The sequence below is a fragment of the Narcine bancroftii genome, chromosome 2 (assembly GCF_036971445.1).
Source record: "Narcine bancroftii isolate sNarBan1 chromosome 2, sNarBan1.hap1, whole genome shotgun sequence".
NCBI classification, from domain to species: Eukaryota; Metazoa; Chordata; class Chondrichthyes; order Torpediniformes; family Narcinidae; genus Narcine; species Narcine bancroftii.
In genome coordinates this window covers 279,695,201-279,704,219 of record NC_091470.1, presented here as the reverse complement: position 1 = coordinate 279,704,219, position 9,019 = coordinate 279,695,201, and the positions used below count along the sequence as shown (strand labels likewise).

Here is a 9,019-nt window from a genome sequence, read left to right as displayed (position 1 = left end):
TGCAACAACTGATTGATCAGCTTCTTGATAAAGTTAAACATTGTTCTGGGCTTTGGATGCTTATGAGTATCTTGGTATAAATGCAAACAGCTGAGGTTTGACCCAGATAATAGTGTGTGGTCTGCAGTGTTACTCAATGCTGTCAGCTCACAAGGGTCTTAGTTTAATTCATTTTTGTTTAGTTCAGTTTATTCTCACATGTACAAAGATGTTGCGACAGGTTAGAGCTTATAACAGTGCCAGTGGCCTGGGTTCGAATCTGGCTGTGTCTGTGAGGAGTTCCTACATTCTCCTCACGTCTACGTGGGTTAACTCTGGTGCTCTGGTTTTCTCTCACCCTTCAAAATGTATGTTAATTTGGGTATTTGGGTAGCATGGGCTCATGGGTCAGAAGGGGCTGTTACCGTGCTTTGTGTATAAATCAAATCAAAAAATTAAAATGTAGTTTTGCATGCTATACAAATGATGCCATGATGCGATGCTACTTTGATTTTAAAATGTTGCCGTAACCACATGGAAAGCAAATACCAGGGAAAATAATGAATCGTCTCAATGTTCAAATAGTTCCAGCATTTTAACATAGGCAAATCAAAATCATAGACGGTAAGATTGGTGTCCGTAGCCACCATAACTATCTGGTTTCATGGTTCCACCTGAGTAGCTATCGTGCTCTCCCTGTTCGTACTGGACTCCACCCCTATAGCTGTTCGTCTCTTTTTCCCAGTCACCAATGCTTCTTTTGCAGTTTCGATAACCGCTGGTGCCTTGGACTCCACCGTAACAGCAACTGCCTCCCAACTACCTCTCAGGGTGGCCCCCAGACAGACTGGATGGGGAGTAGGTGCCGAGCAGTGCTGGAGGTGAGCCTCAACGTGCTCCCTTCATCTGCTGCCACTATTTTTCCTACAGGGTTTAAGGTTGAGCAGTTTTCTTTATTAAACCACTGTTCATTCTTAAATGAATTCCCCTTTCTGCACACTAGACTAAACAAAGTATGGAGAGTTTATTGGGACTATTTCAGGTGCCTAGCCTTCACCTCCTAGAACAGGACCAGAACATTCCCCTCTGATAGACTAAGATAGACGTCCAATTCACAAACCATCCCAACATGGCAATTTACCATTGTTCCTTCATGGTTACTAGGTCCACATTCAGGAACTACTAATACCTTACGCGAGAGTATCTTTATCCCAGAGATCATAGCAAGGTCAAGAGAAAAGCTCACCATCTAAATCATCATCTAAAGCCATTGTTGATGAACAATAAAGCCTAACCTTGCTGGAAATAGCAAAATTAGGAGAATGAATAGAAAACATAGATAATAAACATCTTCTTTCATAGTGTTTCCTTAAAATCCCACCCCAGGAAGAAATGCACCTTTTGCTTGGCATTGTGTTTTGGAACAGAGGATTCTGGATTATATAATGTAAATCACTCACACCTTTCAAATCTGCTCAAAACCAACTAAAAATGTGGGAGATTGATTACAACATAATGAATTCAGTTCAGTTCATAACATGTGATGTTGAGACAATCTTTTGTTTGTAAATTTCAAAATATTCAGAGTTTGTGATATTTAAGAACATATCCCATTATATCCTTCTTTAAATGGCAGTGAGGTAAGTTATCTTTCTACATGTTCTATGATCAGAATTTTCTTATTCCTTTGCAGTAATAAATTTGATTTAAATGAGACCCATAATTCATACCACTTCAACAGAAAGATTTTTGGAGGCAAAATGCAACCCCTTTGGTGAGAAAGGCTGAGTAAATTATTGAAAAACAATTAGGTAGCCTTGCTTGCCACTGGGCTGAGATTATCTGTTGCTTAAAATCACAGCGTGCATGCCATCATGTAACAGAACCTATGATGGGGGCAGAATTTTGAATGTAACCAAATTTGAAAATAGATCATTGGTTTGTAAACTCTCATTAAATCAAAGGCTCTCGTGAGGCCAAAAAGATGGTATATATAGAATGCTCAGTGCTTTTCTCCTAGAGTTGTTACACAGTAAAAAATAATGTTCATTGTGCCTTTAGATGGATGAAATCTACTATCAAAAGAGAAACACAAAATCTGCATATACTGGAATGTGAGCAAACTAAGAATTGCTGAGGCACTCAGCAGGTCAGACAGTGTGTATGGGTTGAAGTGGTCAGTCAATGTTTTGAGTCTGACTCCTTTTATCAAGACTAAGATAGAAAAAAGTTGGGGGAGGGGCAAGAGATGATATAGGACAGAAGGCGTGGAGCTGGGAGACAGCGGAGAGACATGTGGAGGAATAAATCATGATGAAAGGATGTGGGGAAAGAAAAGTTAGTGAGAAGGGGGAAAGAAAGAGAGGAGAGAGGAGAGAAGAGAGGAGAAAGAGAGAGAGAGAAAGAGAAGGGAGAGAGAGAAAAAAGAGAGGAAATCCATGTGTAGGTAAAGAAGAGAGGGGAACAGTGGAATCAAGTATGGGAAAGGGTTACCTAAAATTAATGTTCATACCATTAGGTTTAAGATTGTCCAGGAGAAATACAATGTGTTAATCCTCAGGTTTATGCTTAGCCTTACTCTGGCAATGGATCACACATATCACTGTTGTAATGGTTTGCGGAATTAAAATGGTTGGCTACTGGAAGCTGAAATTTAGACCCACAGACAGAGTATAGGTGTTTGGCGAAGTGGTCACTCAATCTATCTTCAGTTTGCACCAATCTACGATTGGTTGGCTCCAATGATTAAATCAGGTTGTTTGTACACATGGCGCTAGACTCCTGAAAGACTTTGTATTCCAACTTCTGTCACAGTAAGAAATTACCAGGGAGGTAAAGGAGAAGATTCAAGGGTGTGCTGAAACCCTCCTTGAAAAAGGGTCACCTTCCCACTGAGTTGCAGGAGGCCCTGATCCATGATTGCTCAAAGTGAAGCTGAGTACATTGGGGATGACATTGGCAGCCTTAATTCCATTCGTCAGAAGGTCACAGAAATCCAATGCAAATGGTGTAAGGACTGCATAATCCTCTCAAACTACCCACCCACCTGCAATATCAAGCACTTCCTGCCTTGCCTGTGGCAGAGTATGCGGTTCCAACATTGTGTCACCTCGAAACCCACAGAGCTGATGCAGAAGCAAGTCATCCTCGAACCTAAGGGATTGCTTACGAAGAAAATTATAATATTTTTACTCAAAATGATCCCAGCTGCTGTCTACTGGAATTTACGATGACTACCACATTATATGGAACGATTAATATAAAAGCTGAACATGTTTACAATTTGATAGAATGTCCTATTTTCATTGTAATTTTAAAGATGGGTTAAATTTAAACAGAAGGCATTTTAATTATATTTTTCTCTCAGAAGGGCGGTAGTGTCTTTATTGGCAGCGGGTTCAATAGGATTTTTTAAAAATGTGAGCAAGTAGACCTTGACATGTTATCTCTGAAAGCAAAATACCAACTGTTACAAAATTCAGTTAATATGTTGCTTCTGCTATTGCAGACTTGGAGTGTTTTGTATCAAATTAATTATCAGCTCCTTGCATACTTAAGCAAAAATTCTGTACTTTTGTTTCAATATCTCAAGGTTGAGAATGGCCATGTGAGCATAATGTGAGCACATTCTCAGGAGAGCAATGATTTTTGTGAACCATTTTAAATTTAAAGAAACTTTACAATTTTATTTAATAAACAAGTAAATAGCAGGTCTCAGTAAACCATTACTTAGTGATCCTTGAATATAAAATTCACCAATGCTGTAATTTAACCACACCATCAACACAGGGCACCACAAGGCTGCGTGCTTAATCCCTGTCATCTGGGTTTGACTGTACATAACGCCATGGGCAGACATGTCAGCACGAGAGTGGAGTGCAGAATTGAAATGGTTGGCCATCTTCCACTACATCAATAGTCCCTTTTCCACTGGCCCCCTGTTCCAGGAATTAACTGGAAATTTACTGGGACAGGGTCCAGTGGAAAAGGAGCACTGTCTGAATGCCGATGTCAAATGATGTCACTTCACACCGGGGATTAACCATCTCTACTCCTACTCATATCCCCGGCATTTGCTGACGCCGACATGCTGATAAAACCAGTCGAAAAGAGACATTTCAGTTGAAGGTTGAACACTCCAATCCCCAGGGATGAGTGTGTTCAGTGGAAAAGCAGTTAGTGTCTCAGTTAAGGGTGGCCCAGCACAAAGGGCTTCCTATCCTGGGACACTGCACAGCCAATTAACTGGGATGCCAGTGGAAAAGGGGCTAGTGATAGGGATCTCCCAGTGGCCAACCATTTCAATTCTGCGCCCCACTCCCACACTGACATATCTGTGCATGGCCTCATGTACTGGCAAACCCAGACCACCCATAATTTTCCTTCTAGACACTCTCCAACTGGATGGCATTAGCATCGACCTCTCCAGTTTCTGCTAGCCTACTCCTTGTTCTAACTCTCTTCCCCATCCTCAGTCTTCTTCAACTCTCCAATACCTTTCTTCTCCATTCACAAAGCCTTCCCCTGATGTGTATAACAATGAATTCATTATCATTATTATAAATATTTTAAAATATTATAATGCATATTAATTGTGCTCTAAATACATATTAATTGTGCTCTAAGCCCATTTTAATGAAGAAATTTGTGAATTACTTGTTTTTATTATCCAACTGCAGCAGCTATTTTAATATAGAAACTTAGCATTCAAATTCAGAGCACAATTTGCAGCTGACTATAATTACATGTACTCTAATTCTTATAACTCATGCTCTCTGCTCTTGCACAAAGTTTTCCCTTCTGCTCCATCCCATGAGCTTAGGAGCTCTCCTTAGCTCACAAGAGGTGTTTCACTTGTGCCCTAGACTTTAAGACCACTGGTGGTGGGTGGGGGAAAGGGAAGGGAATGGTTACCTTGCATGCAAGAAACCTGGAAGTATTTGAGTTTGCAATTACACTTTTACTTCAGTTTCTGCATTACCATATATTTTCGGGGTATTCTAACCAATTAGGTAGAAACAAGAGTTGATTCCATCTCTGGTAATTCAGTGGCCATTGGGATTGGAAGAACAACAAAAAGCATTGACAATAAGTCATTGTATGGTGTTCAAAAGTTGCAGTTGGTTTTAGTAATATCACGATCTGCACCAGGCCAGTGAGGACCCACACTTCCCACCAAGATGTATTCAGGGTAACAGGGAGGATATGATTGGAACTTACCACTAAGGTCAGAAGCAAGAGTGCTGTACCTTGGTCCATGAAGGAAATGGTCACCAGTATTGAGCACCAAATGTGGCAAGTGACAAGTTTATGAAGGCATTCATTAATGACCTGCATCGCATAAATTCCATTTTAAAAAGGAAGTTTTCCTCATATGTATTCAGAATATTGATGATCAGCAACAAATTGTTAATTGGTACAGGGGGGCCATGCAAAAGATGAAGGTGGTTACCAGAGCAGTTTTCAAATTCATATGGGGGTCCAAAATGGATATGGTGTGAAGGAGCACTATGTACAAGTTGCCAGGTCATGGGGGCAAGAGTGACCATCTTCATGTGTGGCTGCATCAGGCTGTGTGTGGAACAAAGTCTTTTTTTTCTTTGGCTTGGCTTCGCGGACGAAGATTTATGGAGGGGGTAAATGTCCACGTCAGCTGCAGGCTCGTTTGTGGCTGACAAGTCCGATGCGGGACAGGCAGACGCGGTTGCAGCGGTTGCAGGGGAAAATTGGTTGGTTGGGGTTGGGTGTTGGGTTTTCCCTCCTTTGTCTTTTGTCAGTGAGGTGGGCTCTGCGGTCTTCTTCAAAGGAGGTTGCTGCCCGCCGAACTGTGAGGCGCCAAGATGCACGGTTTGAGGCGATATCAGCCCACTGGCGGTGGTCAATGTGGCAGGCACCAAGAGATTTCTTTAGGCAGTCCTTGTACCTCTTCTTTGGTGCACCTCTGTCACGGTGGCCAGTGGAGAGCTCGCCATATAGCATGATCTTGGTACAAAGTACGAGGGCACCAAGTGCCACTATGTGCTGAGGTTCTAACTGATCCAGGAGTTGTGAAGGATGGGCTTGGCCCCATTGTCATGTAACATCCCAATCAACTGGACTTTGCCATACCACCGATACTTTGGGGAAAAGTTTTTCCAGAACAACATCTTCGGCCACAAGACCATCAGGCAGTGGTCAGAATGGAACGTCCTGCAGAAACTAAGAGATGAGGACTCGATGGACCCAGTGCAATGATTTCCTGAGCAGATTATCCAGGTCATCTGGTAGAATGCCTCATCACCCAAGCTCACAAACAAACACCAGTGAGAGGAGCCCTCCTCGTCACAAGATCACAAGGTAATCAAGTCTACTCTAAACCTGAGCTGAACTGTTCTCACATCTAGTTCCAAATTCTGGCTTTTCCCCCATATCCTGTGATACCCTGACTAATTAGATACCTATTAATTTCCTCTTTAAATCCCCCAATGATCGGGTCTCTACAGTTGCATGTGGCCACAAATTCCACAAATCCTCATCTCTGTTTTAAATGGATACTTTCTAATTCTAAGTTTGTGCCCTCTTGTCCTGGATTCACACACCAAGGGAAACATCTTATTCACATCTACTCTGTCCAATCCTTTCAGCATTTGAAATGTTCCGATGAGATCCCCTCCTATTCTTCTATCCTCCAATGAAAAGAGTCCAAGAGTCACTAAGCTTTCCTCATATGTTAGCCCTTGAATTCCAGGAGTCATCAAATCTTCTCTGTACTATCTCAAACATTATTACATCCCTTCTAAAATAAGGGGCCTAAAACTACACACAGTACTCCAAATGAGGTCTCATTAGTGCCCCATAGAGCCTCACCAACACCTCTTTACCCTTACTCACTGTTCCTCTTGAAATTAATGCCAACATAGCATTTGTTTTATTTACTGCCGATCCAAACTGGTGGTTATCCTGCACGAGGACTCCCAAGTCTATTTGCACTTCCGAATTTTGAATTTTCTCCTCATCCAAATAATAATCTGCCTGTTTATTTCCTCTTCCAAAATGTTCAACTGTACATTTCTCAACATTGTATCCCATCTGCCATTTCTTTGCCCACTCTCCTAAAGTGTCCAAGTCTCTCTGCAACTTTTGGTTTCTTCAACACTTCCTACTCCACCACCTACCTTGGTGTCATCTGCAAATTTAGTCACAAAACTTTTCAATTCATAATTTAAATCATCAGTATACATTGTAAAAAGAAGCGGCCCCAACAATGACCCCTGCAGGACACCACTAGTAACCGGCAACCAACCAGAACAGGATCCCTTTGCTTCCTGCCTATTAGTCAATGCTCCATCCAATCTAATATCTTTCCTATAGTTCCATGGGCTCTTATCTTATTAAGCAGCCTCTTATGTGGCACCTTATTGAAAGCCTTCTGAAAATCCAAATACACAACATCCACAGCCTCTCCCTTGTCCATCCTACTTGAGATTTCCTAAAAAAATTCCAATAGGTTGATCAGGCAGGATCTTCCCTTCATTAAATCATGCTGGCTTGGATCTATCATGTCATGCACCTCAAGGTATTTCATAACCACGTCCTTGAGGATTGACTCCAATAACTTTCCAACTACTGATGTCAGACTAATAGGCCTATAATTTCCTTTTCTCTGCCTCCCTCCTTTCTTAAACAGCAGAATTACATTTGCAACCTTCTAATCCTCCGGATCCATGCCAGAGTCTATTGATCTCTGGAAAATCATTTCCGATGCCTCCACAATCTCGAAAGCCACCTCCTTCAGAACCTGTGGATGCAGCTCATCCAGTCCAGAGACTTAACTATCTTTAGTCCATTCAGTTTTCTAAGCACTATTTCTTTAGTAATCCTGACTGTACTTAATTCTGCTCCCTGATACCTCTGACTATCAGGTACATTGCTGTTCTGTTCCTCAGTGAAGACTGATGCAAAATACTCATTTAGTTCTTCTGCCATCTCTTTGTTACCCATTATAAATTTTCTAGCATCATTTTAAATCCATCCTTTCTTTCTATAAGTTTTTAAAAGTTTCCCAGTTCTTAGTTTTTCCACTAATTTTTGCTTCCTTGTCTGCCCTCCCTTTTGCTTTTATTTTAGCCTTAACTTCTCTGTTAGCCACATTTGCACCATTTTTCATTCATAATTTTCTTTTTTTTCTTTCCTATAGTTCCATGGACTTTATTTCTTGTAGATATATCATCCAATTAAGCTCTGCTGTCCCTCCATCTTGCTAACTTTTCCTATTAACTTGGACGAGTTTCTCTCTTACAACTGTAATTTCCTTTGTTCCACTGAAATATTGACACACCTGATATCAGCTTTTCCTTTTCAAATTTGAAACTGAACTCAATCACTTTATGATTACTACTTCCTAAGGGTTCCATTACCTTTAATTCCCTAATCACCTCAGGTTCATTACACATCACCCAATCCAAAACCTCCAATCCCCTGGTGGGCTTATCAACAGCTGTTCAAAAAAACCCATCCCATAGGCTTTCTACAAACTCTCTCTCCTAATATCCAGTACCTTCCTGACTTTCCCAATCCCCTTTCATGTCAAAATTCCCCCATAATTATTTTGACATTTTTCTTCTGACATGCTTATTCTATTTCCATCTGTAACTTGTAGCCCACTTCCTGGCTGCTGCTTGGGGGCTAATAGGATCCTTTTACCCTTGCCATTTCTTAACTCAACCCATAAGGGTTCTATCACCTCTGACCCTATGTCTCTTCTTTCTAGTTATTTAATAACATTGCTTGCCATCAGGGCCATGCCACCCCCTCAACCTACTTGCCTATCTTTCCTATCTACTGTGTTCCCTTGGACATTCAGCTCCCAATCACATCCATCATTAAGCCGTGTCTCAGTGATAGCCACAATGTCATATCTTTTAATCTGTAGCTGCACAACAAGGTCATATATTTTATTCCTAATACACAGTACACTTAGAACAGTATCTGATACTGATTTTGCTGCATTTCTATTGTACCGCAAATTATCCTGTCTTTACACCTGCCTGACCCTAACACC

At 41.2% G+C, this 9,019-nt stretch overlaps 1 long non-coding RNA gene across 3 annotated transcripts in view; it reads right to left on the bottom strand.

The window, feature by feature from the left end:
- Nucleotides 1-9,019, bottom strand: part of LOC138755322 (uncharacterized) — an 82,058-nt gene that overhangs the window by 28,445 nt on the left and 44,594 nt on the right. The gene's annotated exons all lie outside the window — the stretch shown is intronic.